This window comes from Lepisma saccharinum, chromosome 29 (genome assembly GCF_977018435.1).
Source record: "Lepisma saccharinum chromosome 29, izLepSacc3.1, whole genome shotgun sequence".
In the NCBI taxonomy this organism is placed as follows: Eukaryota; Metazoa; Arthropoda; class Insecta; order Zygentoma; family Lepismatidae; genus Lepisma; species Lepisma saccharinum.
In genome coordinates this window covers 790054-816790 of record NC_139257.1, presented here as the reverse complement: position 1 = coordinate 816790, position 26737 = coordinate 790054, and the positions used below count along the sequence as shown (strand labels likewise).

Here is a 26737-nt window from a genome sequence, read left to right as displayed (position 1 = left end):
GACGTCATCGAATTTGAGTATTCGGTTCACGGCCCTTTTCACGGCTTTGAGTTCCTGCGACGTAAACATGGTGGCCACCGTACCTTGTAGCGTCTCCAGAGCCTTTTTCACAGCATCCAGCTCGTTGGCATCAGACACGGTACGCATTTCATCTTGAAGTTGCGCCATGTCATCCTGGGTGGGCGTCGATCGCTGCAGAGTTTCCTACTTGTTCTGTATGTCGTCTATCACGTGATGGAAATACGAGAGATCGGAATCGGTGTTCAGACTTCGTCTGAAGCTTTTGGATTTTGTCTTGGCCCTCAGCTATGTTTTCCAGTGTGGGAACATTCAAGGACTGAAACTGCTCGCGTATATCTCCGTAATCATCCTGAGTTTTGATACTCTGGACGATGGATTGCAGTTCGGTCTGGATGCTACTTGTGTGATCTTCTAACAGCTGTTTCAGTTGTTCCGCATTGTTGGTTCGCACCTTGAGTTCGTGTTCAAACTTGGCAACGCTTTCCTCAAAGATTCCATGGTTGTCGATGGACCCGAGGGCTTTGTATATTTGCAGCAGAAGTTTAAGCTCGGTATCGAACTTGAGGATAGGGTCCAGGCACTGAGACTGCAGGCTGGCTATCTCGGTCTGGAGGCTGGAATTGAGTGTGGACTGCAGAGCCTGCAGATCGCTCCGCAGCTTTTTTACCCTGACGTCAGCATGAGAAGCTCGTCGCCGTGATCGTTGCGCTTGCTGTGACCTAAGATGTCGTTAGGCATTGCTACTATGCTTATTTATTGTAGGGTAGGTGAGTCGCAACTCGATGAAGAGAGGGATGAGTTTGTCGTAATTACCCAGAAGCTCAATATACAGACAATCGTCGGCAGACGCATCGTACGTGGTGGGGCTGTCTATCATATCGTGTTTAATGCGATAAATGTTCTTGCAAAAGGAGACCTTGACTTCACCCACATTCTCGGCATTCACAATCATCTGTAGATTGCAACTGATCGGAATTTTTTTAAAAATTTAGGTTGTTGTTGAAGACGTAAAAAGTTTTGCCAACATCGTCATCGTATTTCTTTCAAATGCTGTTCAAGTGAGTGATTAACATGCCACTCAGTTTGGACAACATAGACGGCAACAGGTCGAAGCTTGGCGATGCATCCTGACTCGGTGCTTCCATGACAATCTGCTTTTTGAACCCAAACAAGCTCATAGGCATGGTTATTTTTATGCGCGCGAGTTGGAACACTACGTCATCACTGACTACCGTAAGGTAAGCCTCACGAGCCTTATTGCCAGGTGCAAAATCGATGCACCAGTACTACATGCCATCCATTTACGTTAGTTTTGGCTGGGTTGAGAACACACCGATTGCTAGGGTAACACGAGTTGCCAGGGTAACGTAGTTCAGGTCGTAAGATGCCATCTACGTAGGTTAGATAGGGTCGTCATAGGGTACGATGTTAGTTTAGATTAGAGTGCGAAAGAGTAACATGACTCGGCAACATAATTGACAACACGTATGCCAAGGGCTCAGTAAGGTTTACATACATCGTGAAAGGCTGCGAGCCCCTCAAATATACAACATGAAAGCCTAAGCCAAGTTGACAACACTGCCCGTGAGGTTAACATACAGCGTGAAAGGCTGTAAGCCCCTCACAATATACAGCGTGAGAAGCTACGAAGAGTTTCCAACACTACCCGTGAGGTTAACATACAGCGTGAAAAGGTTGGCAACACTGCGAGCTCCATTTTCTGTCTTATTTGGTTTTCCTCGTAAGGAGAAGCTCCATTTTCTGATGCTCAACTCGAGATCTACCTCTACTGCGCTTATCAACGTTGTAACGAGGGAGAGATGTTACCCCTGCAATTTTTACTTCGCAAGTAATGCTGTTGACACTCATCGATCCAACCCTTCCGCACGAAGATGATTGGTGGACAGATACAGCTAGGCAGCAAAAAGTAGGTTTTCTGCCAGTTGGGTTCACTATCAGCACACACTATTATGTTTTTGTAATTTTATATGAACGGTCTCGTCAGTGCATACATATATATATTACATTATAATGCATTTCTTATATATATTGTATGATATTTATACATTATAAGAATTAATTTATTTTTAGGCACTTTAAGCCCTATAAACTATTCGGAATATCAGCTTACTCTTTATATTTGAATTGAAGACAATCGTCAAAGCGGTATATATTCTCCTGGCAGAGAGGCAAACATCCACATTCTTTTTCGTTCCAACCCTGGATTCCTTCTATGCTCTGGTCTTCTAGTGGAACTGAAAGATTAAAATTAAAATTAAGAGTGACAATTTGTAAATTTTGGAAGCATGATTAGTGCACATATGCCACTTTACACATTATCTGAAAATTTGTTTAGGTCTACTTATAAATATAAAAGATCAATGAATAGAACCGAATGAATAAATGGAATTGCGTCATTTGATTAGTTTCCACCTATAATTAAAACACTATAATAGAGAATGAATGATCATTATTAAAGAAAATGAATAATAAAATATTCATAATCTTTTATAAATCATATCCAAGGTTTTTAAAGTACTGGCTCACTTTTCTTTGAACTATTTATATAACGTGAATAAAATTCAATGTCAGGAAGTCTACATGTTACAGCTACATACGTTATTCTTCTTCACATTTTCCTTTCAGTTCTATGGCCTTAAGCCATCCTGCAACGAGGGCGTGTATGCTATCCCTTTACCAGTTGATATCTATTTCCGAAGAATCTCTTGACATCTCAAACAATTGGGACGAAAAGAGAGAAATCTGAAAAGCAAGGTCCGGGCTGAAAGTAAGATGACGGGCGACAGTTCAACCAAGTCTAGCAGCGATTGCCTCCATTGTCCTCTGGTGTGAATTTTATGTATATCTAATAAACACTTCTCAAGAAGAAAAATGTATGGCATTACATATGAACAACTCTTTTATTTTATGATCTTATATACTTTCTGTGTGACAATATTTTGGTCTTAACAACTGACACTTGGGTTTTCTTTTATTTTCACTAATAACATTTGGAGTTTACTATATGCAAGAACCGCAAAAATTCCACAACGCTAAAAACTTTATCATGGCCAGAAACATATGTCTACGTGTGCTCAACAGCTTATTGCTCCATACGGATAATCGATAAGTGACCAGCATCTTTCAGACTATGCGGCAGCAGAACCTCAGGTTTCTGGGATTTCATGAACTGACCTTAGTCCTGATGTGTAAAGAAATGAAACATTTTACAAGGTAGTCTGACTATTGACCAACCAGGATACAAAGCAACTATAAAAATCCTAACACCAGCTCCAGTAGCTGTACTCACAGTGCCCTTAAGTGCGATTAGAGAGTGCTGTCGCCAGAGGCACTGAACAAATCAACATCAAAGTGCTAGGCTGATACAACCACCCAGGCACCAAAGTCTACCATGTTGCTCAGACCACCCAGCCTCCAAAGTCTGTCTACCAGACTGCTTCTAAAACACAGACTCCAAGATTATCATGAAGACCGCTACCACCACCCATATTTGAAAGGTTATCTATCAGTTTGCTACGATAACAAAGGCTCCGAAGTTTGTCCATCAGGCTACTACAACCACCCAGCCTTCAAAGGTTTTCTACGAGGCTGCTACGACCACCCAGCCTCAGAAGTTTGTCTTCCAGCCTGCTTCGGTCACCCAGACTATAAAGGTTTTCTGCCATGCTGTATAAACAAATAGTGTAGTAAAACTCTTGCAATGTCGTTAAATAGACTTGAACTATCACGTTAATACAGCAAAATCTCTCATTGGTTAGACCTTGGAGTTTTATGAGGAAGGAGTATAGTGTAGCAGAACCTTATTGACATGCAGATTGGACGGATACCACAGACACGAGATTGGTATATTATAACTCCGTGTATTTATTTTTCGGTCTGCGTAACCTAGTAGTAATTTGCCTTAAATTTATAATAGTTCTTCTTTAACAAATATTCCACTTGCTTAAATTGCTTAAATTTATTTGTTAAATAAGGGTAGGTTACTCCGGATCACGTTGGTATGATGGGAGTTATTCTGGGTTGCAGTAGACTCGATAAATCCATATTTCCTGCCGACCAATGCACATTTTCACTTATTATATTAACTGGCTTTTCACTAAGTGTTATCCTTCCTAAATGAGTAGACATTGTATTTAAGAAAATAATATTATTGGGATAATTATTCTTGTTGTTATAGTTTACTGACATAAAATGAGGTTGTAATTTTGTTGAATAAATTTGACATGGGTTTTGTTAAAGGATTTTGGAAAATGTAGTTAAACAGAATATTTGATAATAAAAATTGGGAGTGAAATGAGGCTTCTACATTGACCATATTAATTATCTAATGTCGAAAAATAGAATAACTTCCAATGAGCAAATAATTTAATATCCTTCTCCCCTATTTGTTTTAAAATTGTGAGGGTTAATAATAGTTGTAATGGATTTTGCGACCACCCAGCCACCAAAGATTGTCTACGACGCTGCTACAACCACCCTGCTTCCAAAGATTGTCTACCAGACTGCTTCTAACACACAATCTCTAAAGGTTATATTGAAGGTCGCTACCACCACCCAGCTTCCAAAGGTTATTTACCAGTTTGCTACGACAACCTAGGCTCCAAAGGTTGTCTACGAGGATCTAACGACCATCCATCCATCCTAACCTACCACAAGGTTTTCAAACGTTGTTTACCAGACTACTACCACCACTCAGCCTGCAAAGCGTGACTACTAGATGTTGGAATTCAATGGTCTTCTAATCGGTTTAGGGCCAGTTTTTCAATGTCCTGTTAATCTTTATGTTAACTAACTGATAGTTGGAAATAACAGCCAGTCTTAACCAGCACCGGGTTTTTCAATTTGAAAGTAACTGCCAGTTAACTAAACCATGGTTCGTTCTGCAAAACAGTGTCTTGGCAATTCTGAAGCACGGAAATTACAGAAAATTGATCTGCTTGCCATCTGTTAGTATAGTTTCAAACCGCGTCGACTGGCACACAGCCTGGCGTTGAAATATAGAACTACGAGAGCCGCGCTTGAAACCACGTTATTGCATTGGGAAACGAAGGAACAATGGCTGCGTATCCATCCTGTATGTTTACGAAATAAATTAACGAAAGGCAGCACTAAAAATTTGGTTTTCTTCTAATAAAGGTTAATTCCACGCGGGGGAAATGCTGTTATAATGCTCTAACGCAGATACTTTCTTGTCGAAGAAGAGTGATGAACTCGAAAGTCGAGACATTAATAATACCTGTCTCTTGTATAAACACTATTATTATTATTATTATTATTAATATGTAAATTTGGTTTGAGTTGGTGTTTTAAGTCCACTTTATGCACAGTAAGGCTAATCGGGACTTGACCCACGGTTTAAAGTGGTATCCGAACCAGTGTGCCATGTGCTTCCACCGGGTATCGAACCCGGGACCCCTTGATTACAAGGCGACGACGCTACCACTGCTTCATCGGGGAGGCCCCTTAATATGTAACTATTGTTCATTTGACTGCATGCTTTGTACCTCTCTATGCATGTTTGTTGATCGAAAAAACAACATGTTAATAGTAAGAATGTTTTCTTAACTTCTAAAAATATGAAGGTACGAGTAAAATTAATTTTAAAATTTACTGTAATATTTCTCCGAGATGATCATTCAACAATGAAACGTGAATTGAAGGCAACACACGTAATAAATAATTGACAAGTAAAAAAAACCGTGACCAGTACTTGAATTCGTATTTCAAAACACAATACGCTCCGAAATGTGATGCCGCTAACCATTGCACCAAATTACTGTTTGCAGGTTGTCCCGCCTGGTAGACCAGATATCCTGGTCACAAATTCTCCAACACAACCTTGCCAAGCGAATTCTAGGAACTACGCTCGACAATTTCCAATAAATGTTTACTATCCTTGGGACACCTATAACTTCTGAGTTCCGTCAATTTTTGACATTTGTACTTACTTATATGCTTCGCGGATCATTTTTTAACGTTAATTCACGTTTTTTTAATCATTTTTTTTAGTGTTTTTGTAACTAAAGAACGTACGTTTCCGCAAATGGTTTGTGGGGCTATGTGTCAATGGTTCGTGGAGCTATGCGAGAATGGTGTGTGGGGCTACGCATATTTTTTTCGAAACTAATTTTTAACTATTGTAAACTATTGTGACCCTACCTAACCTAACCTTACCGGAAATGGTTCTTGGGGCTATGTATGAATGGTTCGTGGGGCTATGCGTCAATGGTTGAATTTACGCTATGAAACAATCCCACGTCACACAAAACACCTTCCAGATGTTAGACAATACTACAGGAACTTATTAGGGTAAGTAGTTTCTTCTGTAGAAATGAAGAAATCTGTCCGAAGGACAGTAAACTAGTACCTAATTTCCATATCTGCTTGTGCATTGGTAAGCTCTGTCAAACAAAACAAGTCTTTTTCTGTACCAATTTAAAAGTTTTATGAATCATATCATGTTTAATCTGACAGTGAAGTTGGAAGTGTAGAACTTCAATAGCTGCACGAGTCATCCATGTTGCTTCGTAACTTCCAGTTAGACTGGTAACTGCAAAAGGAAGTGCCAGTAAATATAATCGCCACCAGTTACGAGCTAACTGTACATTGAAAAACAAACATTTTCACTAACTTCCAATTACGTGCTAACATGAACCTTAACTGAACATTGACAAACCGGCCCTTACTATGTATCCACTAATTGTCACTTTATTTTATGTAACTCTACTCTCTCACACTTAAAAATGGGTATTATATATTGAATCACTATCTCCATTGAACCTTGTTATTTTTTTATGTGCATGATTGTGTTCTTCAATAACAGTTAAGTCTCTACCAAAACATATTGTAATATCTTTAAGGTTCATCCCGAATACACCGGAGATATGCCACCCATTAGCGTAACCAACTTTTAATTTTGACTATACCGCTGTGATAATCATCTGTTTCTTCTTATTATGCTCTATATTAAAATTTGTGTCCACAGAATAGCATTACTTCAGCAGTGTTGAATTAAGCTTGTTTTCGTTACATCATCTTCTATATGTCCACTTATTTCATTCGACACCCAATCGCTTCCTTCAAAATCTTGTCCATTCTTGAACGTCTTTTGGAGCTGTAGACATCAGTGCCACCTGGTCATAGGCGTATATCGGAGTTTATCTTCGGACGATTCAACTATTCCGATTATTCTATGTTCTTCCCCTTCATTCACTGTGATAGAAAGTGATTCATTGAGACATACTACTGAGATTTGCATTATAATTGCAGTGCCTTTCAGTGAAAATGCTCTTTTAGTATCGTTGGACCTTGACACACGAAAACCAATATCGTTCACAATTCAATATTAATTGTTATTCTCACTAACAAACTACCTAACTCTCTAGCCTTCTTAAACCCGAATGTTCATGGTTGCAGCAACACAGGCCTTCCATCTGTCATTATCTTGAGCAAGATCTATATACTCTTTTCCATCCCTACCCATTTCCTTTAGGTCTATCTCAACGTTGTTCCTCCATCTTCGTTTTGACCTTCCTACAGGTATCTTACCATCAGGTTTCCCAACAAAAATCCTGTAAACTCCTCTTTCCTCTCCCGTTCGTGCCACATGGCTTGCCCTTCTAAGTATTTGAATTTGGAAACTGGTTCAAAGGAGTTGTTATCAAAAATTTAGATTTTGATTATTACCTAACACTTGGTCTCGCCCTGTAAGCATATATTTAGTTTTCTCTTTGTTATCTTCCAAATGTATCTCTTTAGCAGTTTTGAAAAATATTTTACCATTATTCTTAATTGTATTTATATCATCCAATAATAAGTCTACATCATCTGCATATGCTAACAACTGAGTCACACCATTTAGTTTTAGTCCTTCGTTAGTTTCTTTTACCTTCCTAACAGCATATTCTAAGGCAAAATTAAAGAGCAATGGAGATAATGCATCTCCTTGTATTAACCCATCATGAAATGCAAATTTTCAGACACATTAATACCCACACGAATTTGGCTTTCTGTTTCACTGGTGCATACTTTTATCATACTAACAAGCTTCTTAGGTATTCCAAACTCGACTAATATATTATATAGTTTATCTCTTTTGACCGAATCATATGCTTTTTTGAAATCAATGAATAGCTGATGGACATTTTGATTATATTCCCACTTTTTTTCAAGTGTCTGTCTGATGCGAAAAATTTGATCTATAGTTGATCTGTTACGTTTAAATCCACATTGATAATCACCTACAATTTCATTAGCATATGGGGTTAGTCTTGTTAAAAGAATGTTAGATAATTTTTTATATGTTGTTGAGAGTAGAGAAATTCCACGGCAAGTATTGCAGTTCATTTTATCACCTTTTTCAACACAGGAACAATTATGGATTCTTTCCACTGTTGAGGTATTTCTTCTTTATTCCATATTAAACAAATTAATTTATGAATTTGACATATTAATGAATTTCCACCATATTTAATTAACTCAGATGATATTAAATCAATGCCAGGTGCTTTGTTATTCTTTAGCCTTTTATTAGCATCTTTAACTTCAGTCAAGTTAGGTTCTGGAACTAAAGGTTCTGCTGTGTGTACTTCATTTACTTCTGATTTCCTCCTACATGAACATGTAAAATGTCATTAAAGTAGTAGGTGGAATGGGCGATTCTGGAAGGGCCCTTTGACCTACTTTTTATTTTACGACGTTTTACGCACTAAACTAACCTACAATGAGAGAAAAATGGACAGAAAAAAGCTCTGGCATCACTTTTTAAGCTATTTTTTATGCTAACTCGTTTTTTGACCTACATTTGAAATGACTTACGACATTTTCCTATAAGGCTGCCTCCCTTTTATTGTAAGGCCCCACCCCCCTCAGTGTAATCTACTACAACCTGCTAATAGACTTCTGCTCTCAGCGTAATCCGTTTTACGGGCTAAACTAACCTACAATGAGAGAAAATTAGACAGAAGAAAAGCTCTGGCATCAGTTTTTAAGCTATTTTTTTACCTTCTGCAAATCTTGCTCTTATGCTACCTCGCCTTTTGACCTACATTTGAAATGACTTACGACATTTTCCTATAAGGCTGCCCCCCTTTTATTTTAAGGCCCCCCCACCCCCCTCAGTGTAATCTACTAAAACCTGCTAATAGGCTTCTGCTCTCAGCGTAATTCGTTTTACGGGCTAAACTAACCTACAATGAGAGAAAATTAGACAGAAGAAAAGCTCTGGCATCAGTTTTTAAGCTATTTTTTTACCTCCTACTCTTATGCTAACATCGCCTTTTGACCTACATTTGAAATGACTTACGATATTTTCCTATAAGGCTGCCCCCCTCTTACTGTAAGGCCCCCCTCAGTGTAATCTACTACAACCTGCTAATAGGCTTCTGCTCTCAGCGTAATTCGTTTTACGGGCTAAACTAACCTACAATGAGAGAAAATTAGACAGAAGAAAAGCTCTGGCATCAGTTTTTAAGCTATTTTTTTACCTCCTACTCTTATGCTAACATCGCCTTTTGACCTACATTTGAAATGACTTACGACATTTTCCTATAAGGCTGCCTCCCTCTTACTGTAAGGCCCCCCTCAGTGTAATCTACTACAACCTGCTAATAGGCTTCTGCTCTCAGCGTAATTCGTTTTACGGGCTAAACTAACCTACAATGAGAGAAAATTAGACAGAAGAAAAGCTCTGGCATCAGTTTTTAAGCTATTTTTTTACCTCCTACTCTTATGCTAACATCGCCTTTTGACCTACATTTGAAATGACTTACGACATTTTCCTATAAGGCTGCCTCCCTCTTACTGTAAGGCCCCCCTCAGTGTAATCTACTACAACCTGCTAATAGGCTTCTGCTCTCAGCGTAATTTGTTTTACGGGCTAAACTAACCTACAATGAGAGAAAATTAGACAGAAGAAAAGCTCTGGTATCAGTTTTTAAGCTATTTTTTACCTTCTGCAAATCTTGCTCTTATGCTACCTCGCCTTTTGACCTACATTTGAAATGACTTACGACATTTTCCTATAAGGCTGCCTCCTCTTACTGTAAGGTCCCTCAGTGTAATCTACCACGACCTTGCTCTCAGCATAATCTGCCACGATGTTTTGTTTTTAAAACTCATGTGTGATCTTCTACAATGTGTGTGTGTGTGATAAGCAAAATTTATTTTTGTTAAGGAAATCCCTGGCCCCCAAAAAAAGAAAATATCCCGCCAGGGGTGCGTGGTGCCCAACACAGTTCTAATGGCCACGGCTAACAAAGCCATGCCTCTGTAGAGTTTCATGGGTTCTTTTTTTTTTAAACCCCCCCATGACTCCCTACAGAGGACCTCCGTGTGTAATGTGTGTGTTTTATGATTGAAGAGAAGAAAAATTTTTGGTTAAGAATGGAATGTGTAAGAACTAAAAAAGTTTTCGTAGGGGGTGCAGCATCTGAAAGAAATAAAAAAATATCCTCTAAATAGTGTACATAATATGATAGAAAAATATAAAGAAAGTGTGAATGCAAAAATTAGTGTGAATGATTGTTTTTTTTTAAAAAAAAATGATAGAAAAATATAAAAAAAGTGTGAATGCAAAAATAAGTGTGAATGATACATACTTTTTTGATGAAGAAGTCTAATGGTGCGAGCAGATTTCTTCCTCGTCATGGTATCCCCATTCTCGGGTGTGGATGTTGCAGTCCAGTAGCCTCAATTTGGTGTCGTGGGGATCAAGCGCCACTTTGTTGATCGTGGATGTATGCAACTGGTCGATGGTGCTCGTGATCCGATGTTCGGTCATACGTTTAATTTTTTTGTCGAACAAGCACGACTTGTAATCTTCTACGGTTAGTTTGTTTGTGCTTGAACGCCCCACCCCTTTTGCCATCTTTATTTCGGTCTCATCCTGAACTTTGATGGCGTACATTTTCGCTCGAAGACCAGCAAACTCTGTGATGATGCGGCCGTTGACTTCATCCTTCATCTTCCCGATCGTCATTTTCTGGCTGTCGTCGAAGAGAGCGTGATCTTTCGGATAATTGGAGAAATCGAAATGCTGGGTCATGCTTTTGAGATCATCGTATAGATCATCGGTGCGGATGTTGTACACGAAGCTGTCCGTGTCTGTGTATGCCACCTCGATCGCCTCTCCATAGCGTGGTTTCATGACGTCGTAGTGAAACTTGTACATGGCCAGCTTCGACAACTCGAGGATCGCGACTCCCACGGCGATTGGTATGTCGAATGTTATGTTCCTGAGAGCACGTTCGATCAATACCAACGTGTCGCTCAGTATCGTGAAGTTCTTGTACGTGGGCTGAGCGACGAGCTTGTTTATTTTCTTCGGGTCGGAGACCAAGTTGATATTTCTTCTTTTCCTGGCATCTTCCATGCTCTTGCCGTAGATACTATTGTTCATCAATTTGTATAGGTCTTTGTCTGCGGAAGAAGAAGCTGATGCTCGACGTTGAGTGTTGCCGTCGATATAGGGTGCTAGCCACCTGGTCTGTTTAAACTTCAATCCCGAGTGCACACGCTTCAAAACCAATCCATGCTGGAGGTAGAATTGTAGGAGACGATAATGCACCACGTAATTCTCTTTGCTCTTGAAGGTGAGCATCAGCTTTTTCTCCGGAGCCGTTTTCATCACAGGTGCCATCGCAAATCCATGGTGTTCTTGATGAAGCGATGCAGGATATTCCAAATCTACTTTCAGGAAACATCCATTTTCATGATCTTTGCTCCATTCCAAACAATCTTGAAGTTCCTGCTCGCTCATCCATTCGTATTCTCCGATGGGCAGAGACTCGGACATGGCATAACCATACAGGTTGTTCATGTCCCAGTATGCCAAGAAGTTTGTCGGTTTCCCTGCATCGAAATCGGCAACATATGGATTGTTGGCCTTGACGTATCGAAGGGGACACTGGACGATTCCACCACGTTTTGCCTCTTCGACAAACAAAAGTTGATTGACGTCCTTGATGAGTTCTATCTTCACCTTCGTGGATTTTAACATCGCCTGCCAAGAATAACCCGGTGTGGTGTAGCTGAAAGCGGGGTCCAAACCATATGCTGCCATTCCTCTCGAGCGATGGAGATGAAAACGGTCGCTCAATAGCGTAACATACAGTTTCAGATACAGATCGTGATAGTCGGCCATGGTTTGACAAGAGAATGTAGACCAGACAAGCTGAGCATGATGGTAGTCCTCTTCGGTGCAACAGGTGTCGCTAAGACGACTGTAGAATGCTTCTCTCGGTGGTAACGATGTTTCTGAGAATTTGGAAGCATCCGTCATGTATTCGTAGGGGTAAACACCCTTGCGTCTCAACAGTGCTAAATGTTGGTCGCCAAAACATTTCCTGGTGGCGACCAAATCATCGTCGGTGAGTTGAGACGCAAGTGTCGCCAAACTCGAAGACAGAAAGTTGTAGGAGTCCAAGAAGCGAATTTATACGTGATTGCCATTTCCAACGTCCACCATCTTGCTGAATGAAATGAATTTCTCGTTGGTGCGAGCTATGACGCTAATGGGTTGAGCGTCGCATCCCATCTCCTTTATGAAGATTTTGGCGTCGTAGCCCTCCAAATTGTGAATGAATACAGGAATAAAATTTGGTTTTTTGATTTGTATATTACAGTCTTTACACAGGGGGGCCACATATTTTCCCGTGTGATGGTTATGGTGGCGAACTTTGACATTCTTGAGGGTGAAGTTACATTCGCACACATCACACTGAGAGGCAAGGTCGTATGCTTCCTTCTCTTCCTGGGTAAGAGGCTCCATTGCTTTGTCTTCTCTTAGTAGAGGAGCGAATTGTATGGCCATCTGTTTCAAGGTTTGAACGAATTTTTGTGGAGCATCATTGCCGAGATGTAAAATAACATTGCCTGTGTTGTTGACCATCAATCCAAAAGCGCAGGCTTCGTGATGAAGAATTTCGGTAGTGCTCGATACGCTGGGATTCGGTTCGCAGATGGCGAGTGGAAGTTGGAAACTTTCAAAGTCGGCGCATATCACCACGGGATGCCAGAGTAATGCCTTGTAGTTGGAAAATGTCATGTCTCGAGAAGGCATTTTGATTGCCGTAGCCGGATGTTTACTACACATTTCATGATGATCTTGGAGTTCTTCATCAGCATTCTTTTTTCCTCGACCGTAGAATATACTCAGGCATCTGTCGCATACTCGAATTTTATGTTGATGTGTGGTAATTTGACTTCTTGTTAATTTTGAAAGATCCTGAATTAGACAATAATGATAATTATCATCATCTTTGATCAGGAGTAATCTGATGACACGATTACTTTTAATGTTGCTATGTCTGAGAACGTAGATGGTGTCGTTTTTGTCTAATCCGAAGATGTGTACTGCTATACTTTCGTTTTTATCTGTCTTGTACTGTGTCTCAAATTTACTAATGTCTCGTAGATTTACAGGGTAATTAATACCAGCCATAGGTTTTTCAAATTCTGAGAGATATTCTGGCTTGTTGTAGTGGTATAAACAATGTTTGTTATCATTGGCTGGGTGATGATCGGCAATGATGCACCACAAAAAGCATCTGTTATCCTCATTTTGAATGTTGATGATTGCTTTCTTACTGGCTATTTCCAGAGGCAAATCGATGTAGCTGGATCCTCCCATTGGGTTGTATCGTGCCACCTTCAAAGTTAAAGTGTGAGGCGAACCGCAAAGTGTCCAACCCGATCCACGTTGTTCGAAAGTCTCGTGCTTGTTCAACAAAGCGTTAAACATCTGGTTGCAAATGGCATCCACCTCATCGACGTCGGCGGCGTGGAGACTCTTTACACCAGTGTAATGATGGAAAATTTCTCGCTCTTTTTTTACGTTTTCGTAAATGACGGAAACGATGAGGTGGATTTTCAACGAGCATTGCAACAAAGCTTCGGTGATAGACGAAATTAACTTGTTTTTGACCGAGCGAAAAAAGTTGTTTAGATCAGATGTTTTTTCAGATTGGAAAGTCTCCTTGGTTAAAATATTTCGAATACTTTCGCCGGCACTCATCTGCTTCTTTCGTGGCGCTTGATCGTCAACATCGAGCTTTCTCTTACTTGATCCTTCCCCATGCACATTCTTCCGATGTCTACCCAAGTGAGAGATGGATATATATTTCCCACAGTGGTCACATGCACGTTTCGCTTCCTTCTTCTCCATTTTTTTTTTGCTAAGAAAAAAAAGGTGAAGTTACTAAATTGCACACATTTTTTTTTGTGGTGTTATTTATATTAGACCCCAAAACCATAAATGATCTACCATAGATGAAGTTACTATTTGTGGTGTTATTTATATTAGACCCAAGCATAAACAATCTACCATAGATGAAGTTACTATTTGTGGTGTTATTTATATTAGATACGATCTCAATTTTTTTCTTAAATAACCAGCATGAATCTCTTTGGTTTTCGAAAACAAACCAACATGGAGACTGTACACCGCACGACGACAGATCTACCTTCCATGTTAACTAAACTCAATGGTCTACTGATTGTTCATCTCAACAGTATTTGGACGAAATTGGATGATGATGTGGGCAAGATGTTTTACGTCTTCAACAACAATTTACATTTTTACGAAATTCCGATCGGTGGGAAACTTCAAATCACCGTGAATCCGGAAAACGTAGGCGAAATCAAAATATCTACCGGCAAGAACATTTTTCGAATCAAGCACGACAAGATGCTTTCTAACATTACGTACGATGTTTCTGCAGGAGATTATCTTTACGTTCAACTCCTAGGAGATTACGATAAACTCATTCCTCTCTTCGTAGAATTACGTATCGTCTATCCTATTATAAATAACCGTTAACCAAAAATGCCTAACGACATTTTCGGCAACACCAAGCGTGTAGACCACGCAGAAGAGATTCTCATGTTGGACGTCCGAATTAAAAAGTTGAGGAGCGATTTGATCGCTTTGCAGGAGACCTTAAACAAAAGTTTAGAGTCGGAAATCGCTACGCTCCAAACGCAATGTCTCGACCCCATTCTGAAAATCGATTCCGAACTGAAAACGCTCATAAAAAATTATGTCGACGTACCTTCTTACGACAGCGTTCAAAATATACAGTTGAGCGTGGATTCGCTTCAAAATGATTTGGCCAAATTACAGCAATTTCAATCGAAAAATGAAGATTTGGAAAAATTGAAACTCGAAATCGAAGAACGAACTTCCGCAATCGAAAAAAATTTCTCTGAACTTCAAACCGTCGTGAAGGATATTGATGTAGAACGCTTGCACGTCGTCGTTTCCAAATTACAAGAAGAATTCGCCAGCACGTTGGAAGAAATTAAATCCAAGTTACAGACTTTGGAAGATACAATGACGAACCTACCATCGTCAGACGAACTGCAGGTCATCGGCAAGAGCGTTGCGAACATAAAAATTCAATTGGAGGCTTATCAAGATTTCGAACACATTCAAACCACCATCGCTACGCTTCAGGCGTCTCTGGAGTTGATCAACGAAGAAATTAAAAATATTCACGCTGAAGCGAGCGCGTTGACGAGCATTCAGGACACGTTAATCACGGTTCAGCAGAAGATCGAATATTTAGAAAATTTGAACGTCGAATCCAATCTTGCTCATTTTCATCACGTACTCGACAACATACAGGGTGATTTGGAATCGTTACGGACGAGCGTACCTTCGAGCGAAGATTTGGAAAAATTGAAAACGGCCGTGACGGCACTATCCGAATCGAGCGACATCAAAAGTTCGTTGAGCGATCTCGAGAGTAGGGTGGCCAATCTCCCCACCTCCAAAGAATTACATGCTTTGAAAAGGAACATATCACGTATGCTGAAACGACTGGAAACGGAAACGGCGAACGTGGAACAGATTCGAGACGAACTTGCCTCGCTGGTGTCGACGCTGCCCACTTCGCAGAGCGTCGCCGATCTTCACACGCAGTTTACCGAGATGCGAAGCATCGTGAACGATCTCACCGAGAAAAGTTCGAAATTGAATCAAGTCGAGAACCTTCAGAGTATTGTCGTCAACATCAAAAATCAAGTTGGAGTGCTGGAATCCACGCAGGAATCGACGCTGGCCTCTTTCGGTGCCAAGCTGCAAGAACTCAACGAAAACTACAAGCAGTTGAACGTGGAAGTGAAAATCAAACCGTCATTTTCTACAGTAACGGATACCATAGTCGAATATTTGTTGCCCGTACAAAATACACTGGGACAGCTTCACAGCAACCTCGTTAGCGTCGATACTAAATTCGCTAAACTGCATTCTCTGCAAGCCATCGAAATCAACAGCGTACCCAATCAACAGAGAATCTCCACGTTCGTCGAAGGTAACAAACTGTACATGTTGCATCCTTATCATCCGTACTACAAGTTTCTCCTCGATGGCACGATTCAGATAAACGAATTTTCGTACTGGTCTCACGGCAGAAAAGCTAGCGTTCCCACCATGACCTTGATATCGAATCGTGGTGTCCAGAAAGCAGGAAACATTCCTCTGGCACGTTGGAACGAAACGCGCAACGTATATGAAATACACGAAGACGAAGATCTTACCGTTTTCGACGTGAGTGCCGGCGATAAGCTGATCGTTCAAAACACAGGTGAGGTGCCACCCTCTTTGAATCCCATCACGCTGGTGCTTCTCTTCAAACGTAATCTCTAAAAAATGTCTAGGCAAGCCATCGTCCAAGAATTGCATAAACCTGCACGCCGCAACTACGAACGTTTGGCGGTGGTGACCAAGGGCATCGATGACCTCTGGCAAAGTGACCTCGTGGAGATGAGCAGCGGCAATCTAAAAAACGTACATAAATTGAACAAGGGCAACAAGTACCTCCTCACAGTCATAGACACATTTTCGAAATTCGCATGGGCTCTACCTTTGAAGGCGAAAACGGGAACGTGCGTCACGGAAGCATTCAAGACAATTTTTCGCAAAAGCAACAGACGACCTCGGTTTTTGCAAACGGACAACGGTAAAGAATTTTACAATGCCGTATTCCAAAAGTTTATTCAAAAACATGACATTCGACATTATTCGACCTTCAGTCACATCAAAGCCAGCATCGTGGAAAGATTTAATCGAACCTTGAAAACACACATGTGGAAACGATTCACGCTTCGGGGAAATTACAAATGGGTCGACATCCTGCCGGAACTCGTCGATACCTATAATGATACGGTACACAGAACGATAGGCATGAAGCCAGCTGACGTTACCAAGTCCGATGAGCAGCGATTAATTTCTACAGTTTACTGTCCAAAGTACACTCCCACGACAAAAAAACCTAAATACAAAATTGGAGACCAGGTGAGGGTCAGTAAATTGAAGCGAACGTTCGACAGGGGTTTCACACGAAACTGGAGCACGGAACTTTTTACCGTGGTTCGAGTTCTACCCGGAAACCGTCACACGTATATAATAAAGAACAGTGGCGGTGAAATTTTATTGGGACGCTTCTACGAGGAGGAACTCTCTAAAACGAAATACCCCGACACGTACCTTATCGAAAAAGTTTTGCGTAAGAGAGGCGACAAACTTTTGGTGAAATGGCTGGGACTTCCGGACACAAGTTGGATCGATTCAAACGAAGTGATTCTATGAGTGTGTGGAATGTCGTGAAACGTCTACCTGATTCGGAAAATCGAAAGAAGAAAAGGAACGGCGAGTTGCTCCCCGACAGCATCCGCTGCCTGATCGTAGGTCCTTCGGGGTGTGGGAAAACGACACTGCTCGTGGACAATTTTCTCCTCGCACCGAATTGGTTAGATTGGAAGAACAGGCACCTGTACGTGTTCTCGAAAAGTTTGGAGCAATCCAAATACCAGCAACTGATGAAACTGTACGATGGTCTGGACATTGCAATGTTCTCTTCGGAAATAAAACCACTCGACGATTGTCGTGAAAATTCAGTCGTTGTGTTCGACGATGTCATCCTGGAAAATCAAAATGAAATTCGCAACTTTTTCACGCAAGGTCGTCACAAAGGAATGGATTGCTTCTTCCTAGCTCAAACGTTTTCCAAAATTCCAAAACAGTTAGTACGCGACAATGCTAATTTCATATGTTTGTTTCGTCAAGATCACACCAACCTCAAGCACGCGTACGATGACTACGTAGGCGGAGACATGAACTACAATCAATTTTCGGAACGCTGCTGCTCCCACTGTTGGAACAGTGACGATTTCGGATTCGCGACGATCGACATGACGAGGAAACCCAACGAGGGAAAATACAGAAACAAAATCAACGACTTTCTAAACGTTGCAACGTTGTGAGAAACGACGTGTATAAATAACGTTATGACGAAACGAAAAATCGAAGACGAAAATCTCAAGCTTCGCGATTACCTCGCGAAACGCTTCAAAGGTTGGAAATCCGAGAATCGCGGATTCTACGAAGAGAAGAAACGTCAAGATCAACCTGTGATCGACGCCATCAGCGATCTAGGTAAAGAAATTAAAGGCGTCACGGAACAAAATAAAAATTTGATCAACGAACTCGTACCACTTGCAGCTAAAAGTTACACTGTACCCACGCCCATTTCGAGCATTCCTTCGACGCCGTTCGAACTGAAAGACGTACCGGCACGACGTCGAGCCATAGGTAGCACGTCGTCGTCTTTGGATAAGATCGAGTTGGGACCTTTGGCACGAGACTACCTGAGCACGGGGAAATTCGACAAGGATGAAGTGTTCGGATTGTATCCGAGCATGGAGAGCAACGAAGGTGGCGGTGTGGTTTGGAAGATTGGAAAATCGAAGGTGACCTTCGAAGGCAACGACATTAAAGTTAATTTAGGCGAGAAGGATAGTTGGAACAGGTATCCGGGTACGGTGGGACTGTGGGAACTCGTTGCCAAAAAGCAGCCGAAAGATTATACCGACGAAGATTACCAGAGTTACAAGGAAATTTTGATCATGACGGATGCCTTGTACCAGAACAACGACGCCTCGCAGAATAGGGTGAAATCGAGCAGCGGTGAGAAGTACAGAAATCTCATCAAACCGATTTGGAACCAGGTCAAAACAGGCAGCGGCGTCAAACTCTACAACACGTTACCCAAAGAATTCGTTTGGGTGGACGACGTGCGCAAGCTCATAGACCGATTGTTGGTTATTGCAGGAGAGGAGAATGCAGGCAACCGTAATTTCTACAACGAGAAGGTTGGCATCGTGGACATGATCAGCGCCAAACTTTCCAACTTCATCGTGAACGACGACAAGGGCATAGGTTACCTCATCAAAATTATCAACACGCTGCCTCCGAGATTCTGGAACGTGGCCGAAGGAAAGGGACTCGTGAACGACATCATCAACAAGTTACCTTTCGAGATGCATTTACCTGGCTACCAGTACTGCGGACCGGGTACCAAACTCGAGAAAAGATTGGAGAGAGGAGACAAGGGTGTGAATCCGTTGGACGCCGCATGCAAAGATCACGACATCGCTTACAACACCACTCGCACCGATCTGGATGCACGTCACGAAGCAGACAGAAAGTTAGAGCACGCGGCTTTCGAAAGATTCGTCAGCAGAGACGCATCGCTGGGAGAAAGAGTTGCGGCACTGGGCACCACCATAGCCATGAACACAAAACAAAAACTTGGGTGGGGTATATAAATAACATACAGTAAAAAAAAAACATCATGTCTGGTATAACCGACTTGCCACACGAACTGCTGTGTAAAATATTCAAACATGCAGTAAACGGAGATTGTGAGGATATAAGAAAACTTTTGATCAAAGCGAGATCAACGCCGGAATTTCGCATCCCTTGTGAAATGGCTGTCAAGGATTATCTTCGGGATATTAGCGGCATAAGGTGCGGCGATCTCGACACTCTTCTTTCGGCCGCAGGGGAAAAATTAAACAATAGGTTAGATGAACTGCACGAGGCGAGGCAGGGGAGAAGACGATTCACAGATGATTGGCATAAGTCGAAACAAGAAACGGAAGATATCATCACGCACATCATCGCGTTTTCCGAAGCACAAACTTTCTTCCTCTAACACAGACAAAAAAAAGTCTTCGATACAAAAATCTCGTGAAAAAAAAATATATATAAAATAACACACATCGTGAAAAAAAAATAATCTTCGGTCTATATATAAATAACACACATTGTGAAAAAAATTAAATTTCTCTAACACTGAAATTTTTCTTCGATATGAATGAAGAAAAAATGAGTGATCTCCAAGCATTGAAACAAATGCTAAATTTGTCAGTCGAGTATGTAAAAATTCAGGCATTGGAAGTCGACAAACCTTACACGATAACTTCCGGTTCAATCGTTTCTACCCAGTATGGTCCCAAGGTGCGTCTGTTGCTCAACGCACAATACAGTCTATTTTTACCGGATCGATACGCTAACATGTTATCCGACGAGAAGCTATCTATTTTAATCGAGAACAAAACTCGAATCGTGTACAAGGGGACAAAGGAACTTCTTGGTAAGAAAACAAAGCACGTAATAGAATTTGTTTAACAACGCTGCGAGGAGTATATCCTTGAAAAAAAAATTACACGAAACAAAAAAAATTTCGGAACATACATATATATAAATAACATACCGTAAAAAAAATTACACAAAAAAATCTCAGAATATTTATATATAAATAACATACCGTGAAAAAAAAACATGAAGTCTAAGGGTGTCGTGTACCAGATACCATACTCCAATCTAAAAAATCTAGGTGCCCTCGATGGGTTACTCACCAAGAAACAACGCGAGAAGAAACGTTCTTGCTTGACAAAAGGACACGGAATGAAATTACTTCTCAGCACACCTCAATTGAGACGCTTGCAGCGTTCGCGGAAACAGGAAAAAATCGGAGGTTTCATATTCAGCATCCCGGCCATCCTTGCGGCATTGGGGGCCGTTGGAAGTTTGGCCGGCGGAAGCGCCGCCATCGCATAAACCGTCATCGACTCGAAGAAGAACAAGGCAGAATTGGAAGAACAAAAACGTCACAACCTGGCTATGGAGAAGAAGGGGAAAGGTATGACCAAAAAACAAAAAAGCAACCTCGATGCTTTGAAGAAATATAAAAAAAAGAAGAAGCCCTGTCCAACTTCGATATTGAATCTCTGATCGAACTGTTGGGAATAAGGAACTTCAGGGGTGTTTTCATGTCCGATTCTCTACCCTCTGCTGTGAAGAAAAAGGAGTATGGCGTGGTCAACCGGGACAGTTACAAAAATCGTGGTACACATTGGATATGAGTAGTTGTATTGATGCTATAACCAGGACCGGAAAGGAAGAGCCCCCCTCCAGCAGATTTGCTTATACTTAAAACTTGCTCAACATGCCCATATGAGCTTTTTGCTCAAGTGTGGAACCCCCTCTAATCCAAGATTTTTGTAAAAATGCCCTCAGGAATTTCTCAGAAAGGAAGAGCCTCTCCTAAGCAGATTTGTTTATACTTAAAATTAGCTCAACATTAGCATATGAGCTTTTTGCTCAAGTGTGGAACCCCCCTCTAATCCAAGATTTTTGTAAAAATACCCTCTCAGAAAGGAAGAGCCTCTCAGATTGTTTTGCTTATACTTACAAAAGTTGCATCAGCCAAATTTTTGTCCATAAACTTGTCAAAATTGACCACACCAGAAATTAAGCCAATACACACGCACATACACACCCATATACACACATATTTACTTCCAATTTAAGTTCAATTGGATCTCAGCTTCAACTTGCATATTCCCCTTTGTGTTAGTATGTGCAATTCCCGAGACAGTAGTATTGATTTTGTATGTTCTCCCTAGCGCCAATACTTACAGAAATTCCCGAGCATTGAAGCTCTGCGTGCAAATATTACATCAGCCAGTATTATGAGAGTGGCAGGGGAGAACAGATGTGTTGTTAACAGTGCTCCTCATACTTACAGACCTGTTTGGTTTAAATATTCATATTGAACAATATAAAATCTGATATTTGTTGTAATCCACTCTTATTTAGGGTCAGGCTTATATTTGCCCCAGCTTGTTATACAAAAATTAATACATAACAAGGTTATTGCCATTCAAGATAAGCATGTTCGTGCAGGTATTTGCGGAAGGTCAGTGTGAATGAATTTTCTACTTGTGGGCTATTGGCCTTACAACCTGTCATAAGATAAGCATAGAGATTAGATTTAAAACCCAGGAAATTTTATATAAATACCAAAGCGAGAAATATTAACACACATATACACATACATACATACACACACACACAGCACAGTGCTGAACCCAACTGATATTTTTATCCAGTATAAAGTTTTGAATTGAAACCCAGGAAATATATATAATAAACAACAACAAAAATGCCAAATCAAAAATATTGTAATCAGTGCAATAAAAATATATTTAGCTCTAATTGGGCCAGACACCAAAAGATTTGTAACCCAGACAAATATAGAACTCCCACAAAAATTTGCCCCAAATGCAATAGAAAATACAGCATGCAATACTTTACATATACACATAAAGATACTTGTTCTGCACAGTCCCTACAAGCATCCACATCTGGTCTGAAAAGAAAGCATGAAGCACCTCTTAATGCCAGAGCAGCAAAGCAGCCACGCTATGCACCCATCCATAGCAGTTTTAATAGCCAATTAAGAGATTACCGGTTTGAATCAGAGCCAAGATGTGGTATTCAGAATTTTTTGAACAGTGTAAATCCTGATCTGCAGGCAATTCTAAATGCACAAAATGGCTCTTATAAGCTCTCCCTCAAATTGTATACGCAATATAAGAAGCCAAATGGCACAAAATTTACACAGCCCCACATAACAGAAACTGTACCGGTATATTCAAATGCAAATTTGGACACAATAATAAGCAGGTTGATGGATCAATTGAATATTAAACACTCTGAATTTGCGGCAAAAGAGTCTGGATGGAGCCTATGCGGCTCTCCACACAAGTTATATGTTAATATTTCAGAATTCAGCCCATTACAAGGTTCTACATATTTGCCATTACCTGATAATATTAAAAACAAAACAGCTGTGGTTAATATTAAAAATAATGATGAGAAATGCTTTTTGTGGTGTATATTAGCTGCTTTGTTTCCAGTTTCAAGGCATCCTGAGAGAATAACTTATTATAAACAACATGAACATGATTTTGACGATGCAATGGAGGGTTTGGAATATCCAATGTCAGTTCAGAATATTGATAAATTTGAAAAAAGGGCCAGGAATATCAATGGCAAACAATTATCTATTAATGTATATATTTGTTCTACTGGCAATTGCCCGATATCACCTCTCAGAATCAGTATATTTGATGATGATTCTGCTGTTCCGATTGATCTGCTCTTAATTGAAGGGGATGACACATATCATTACACTCTGATACACAGTCGTGAAGCTTTAGTTAGAACACAACTAGACAAATCTAATAGAATATTTAAGTTGTGCAGAAGATGTTTAACTGTACTTGATGGTCAAAAAATGGTGAATGGGGTTCAGGAAAAAAATGCAGAAATTGCAAAAAACAAGTTAATTGAGCATCTGAAATACTGTGGGAACCATAAACCTGTTCATATGGTGATGCCCAATCCAAGTGAAAATTGCAGATTCAAAAAGTTTGAAGCCTTGTCGGAACACCCAGCATATATTGTCTGTGATTTTGAATCAAATCTCAAATCTCTTGCATTCTGCAATCCAGATCCTGATGAATCTTCTATTACACCATACCAGCTACATGAACCTTCCAGTTTTTATTATGTGGTTGTACAGGATGGTGTTGTTACTAAAGAATATTCATACATGGGGCCAGATGCCATCAAAATATTTGCACTTAAAATAGAAAATGAGTGCCGCGACATAGCATCTAACATCTTATTAAAATCAAAACCCATGTTGCCTTTAACAGAGAAACAGATTGAAGATTTCAACAATGCAGAAAAATGCCCGGTATGTGATTCTGAATTTTCAGATACAAATATCAAGGTGAAACACCATTCTCATACAGATGGTAAATTCTTAATGGCCCTGTGTAATAGCTGTAATATTAAGATCAAGAGACCAAAATTTATCCCCATATTTTGTCATGGAGCATCCAATTATGATTTCCATCATCTGATCAGATACGAGGGGTTTGAGAAGCAGAATTTAAATATTTTAGCTGAAAATGATGAGAAATATATATCTATTAGCAAAACAATTAAAGTTAATGGTGTTCCTATTCACATGAGATTTCTTGATTCTTACAGATTTTTATCTGCTAGCCTGGATACACTGGCCACTCAATTATCTGATGATCAATTCAAAATCACACGTGCATTGTTTCCAAATCAGGACCTGAAATTAATTAGGCGGAAGGGTGTATATCCTTATGATTATGCTACAAATTTTTCTAAATTTGATGAGTGCTCCCTGCCTCCACAACATGAGTTTTACAGCGAAATCAGAGGTTCTGGAATCACAGATGAAGATTATCACCATGCCCAATTGGTGTGGAACAATTTAAAATGCCGGACATTTGGTGATTATCACATGGCATATTTGAAACTTGATGTGACCCTCTTAGCAGATATAATGCAGGCATTCAGAAAATCTTCTATGCAAAATTATGGACTGGACCCAGTGTATTTTTACAGTGCCCCGGGCCTAGCATGGGCTGCAATGTTTTTAAACACTAAAAAGCAATTGGATCTTATCCAAGATCAAGATATGTACCTGTTTATGGAGCAAGGTATAAGAGGGGGGATGGTGCAATGTTCTCAGAGATATGCCAGAGCAAATAACAAATATATGCCTGATTATGATCCAGAATTGCCATCAAATTATATAGCATATGTAGATGCCAACAGCCTCTATGGTCATGCCATGATGCAAAAACTGCCATATGCAGGGCTTGAATGGGTTAAAAATTTTAATATTGAGGATCTTCAGAACTATGATGACCGTAAACATGGCCTCTACTTAGAGGTTGATATGACAATTCCAAAAAAATTCCACAAAAAATTTTCTGATCTGCCCCCAATTCCCGAGGTTCAGTGCTCACCTGGCTCTAAACAGAAGAAGCTCATGATGACACTGGAGTCAAAACAGGGCTATGTCATACATTACAAGTACCTCCAGTTCCTGATGAAACATGGTGTCCAAGTGACCAAAGTTGGAAAAGTTTTGAGGTTCAGGCACTCAGAATGGTTGAAACCATACATTGATACAAACACGGAGCTTCGAACATCTGCAAAGAGCCAATTTGATAAATCTTTGTTTAAATTGATTGTCAATTCTGTATATGGCACAACAATTGAAAATGTCAGAAAATATACCGATGTTAAAATAATTACTGACCCCAGTCTGAGCAAAAAATTGGTTGCAAAGCCTAATTTCAACTACAGAAGAATTTATGGTGAAGATATGGCACTTTTCAACATGAAAAAAACAAAGATTAAGTTTGATAAACCTATTTATGTAGGGGCTGCAATATTGGATTTGGCCAAATTACATATGTTAATATTGTATTATGATGTGTTCAAACCTTTTTATGGTGATAGAGTAAAACTGATATACATGGACACGGATAGTTTTGTTCTTGATATTCAAACAGAAGATGTTTATCAAGATATGGCCCAGCCTGAATTGTTTAAATATTTTGATACCAGTGAATTGCCAGGCCATTTGAATATTCAACCCCACAACAAAAAGGTACCCGGCAAGTTAAAAGATGAGACACTTGGTGATGTTATTGTGGAATTTGCTGGGTTAAGTGCCAAGGTGTATAGTTTTAAAACATGTAATGCTGTTGTCAAAAAAGCCAAGGGTATTGGCAAAGTAGCTGTGGAAAAAGAGCTCCAATTTGAAGATTATAAAAATTGCCTCAAATCCCAGAGTTTAATCAGAACATCAGAATCCAGAATTCAGAGTGAAGATCACTTATTGACTTCAAATGTTGTAAAAAAAGTGGCTCTGGACCCACATGATGATAAGAGATGCATTTTATCATGCGGCATACATACTTTACCATGGGGTCATTGTGATTTGAAAAATGGTAATCAATGCCCAAAACAAAGAGCATGATTTGAAATAAATAAACATGCCTATGAATTTATTTGGGTTCAAAAAACAAGGTATTATGGACCTGCCAACACCACAACCCTCTTCTGATATGCTGTCTAAACTAAGTGGCTTGTTAATTATTCATCTGAACAGAATACTTACAGATATTGATGATGAAACAGGCAAAATATTGTACATATTTAACAATAATTTAAATTATTACCAATTACCTGTAGGTGGGCAATTACAATTTATTACAACCCCTGAGGGTGATGTCAAGATTTCAGTAGGGAGAAATATTTACAGAATTAAGCACTCAAACATGGTTTCTGGCACTGTTTATACTGTTTCTGCTGGTGACTGCTTATATATTGAGGTCCCTGGATCTTATGACAAGCTTATACCTTTTTTTATAGAATTAAGAATCAGATACTCTATAATAAATAACTACTAAACAAAATGCCTAATGATATTTTTGGCCATACAAGACATGAAGATCACAGTGATGAGATTTTGATGCTTGATGTCAGAGTCAAGAAATTAAGAAGTGATTTACAAGCTTTACAAACTACACTCAATGCCAGTCTTCAATTAGAAATTACAAATTTACAATCACAATGCACGGACCCTCTTCTTAAAATTGATTCTGAACTCAAATTGTTGCTTCAGAAATATACTGACCTGGCTACATTGGATAATTTTCAAAG

At 39.9% G+C, this 26737-nt stretch overlaps 1 protein-coding gene across 1 annotated transcript in view; it reads right to left on the bottom strand.

The window, feature by feature from the left end:
* LOC145981617 (uncharacterized) overlaps window positions 1-26737 on the bottom strand; it is a 116536-nt gene that overhangs the window by 56281 nt on the left and 33518 nt on the right. The window contains exon 2 of the mRNA XM_083114990.1: window positions 2153-2276. The gene's annotated coding sequence lies outside the window, so the exon portion shown is untranslated. The remainder of the gene's footprint in view (window positions 1-2152; window positions 2277-26737) is intronic.